This window comes from Mus caroli, chromosome 12, assembly GCF_900094665.2.
Source record: "Mus caroli chromosome 12, CAROLI_EIJ_v1.1, whole genome shotgun sequence".
Lineage (NCBI taxonomy): Eukaryota > Metazoa > Chordata > Mammalia > Rodentia > Muridae > Mus > Mus caroli.
The window spans coordinates 24429755-24430018 of NC_034581.1; positions in this window are offsets into that span (position 1 = coordinate 24429755).

Sequence of the window (264 nt, forward strand, 5' to 3'; positions counted from 1 at the left end):
CCCCCCCGCCCCCATCCTCACTATCCCTCTCCCTTTTTTCATGTATATTTGGAGATTGACCTCAGGTTGAACCCTGAGCTCTGAGACTGCTTTTCTCAAAGGATTAGAAACACAGACAGGCTCGGTTTTATGAAAGCTGTGAATCCTGTGACAGAGAAAGGTGTCTTCAAGACAGGATGAAGACACAGGAGATGGGTTGAGCTGCCAATTAGTGGGATCCAAAGAGTTAACCTTCCAGTTACACATCTGGGAAATGCTGGAAGC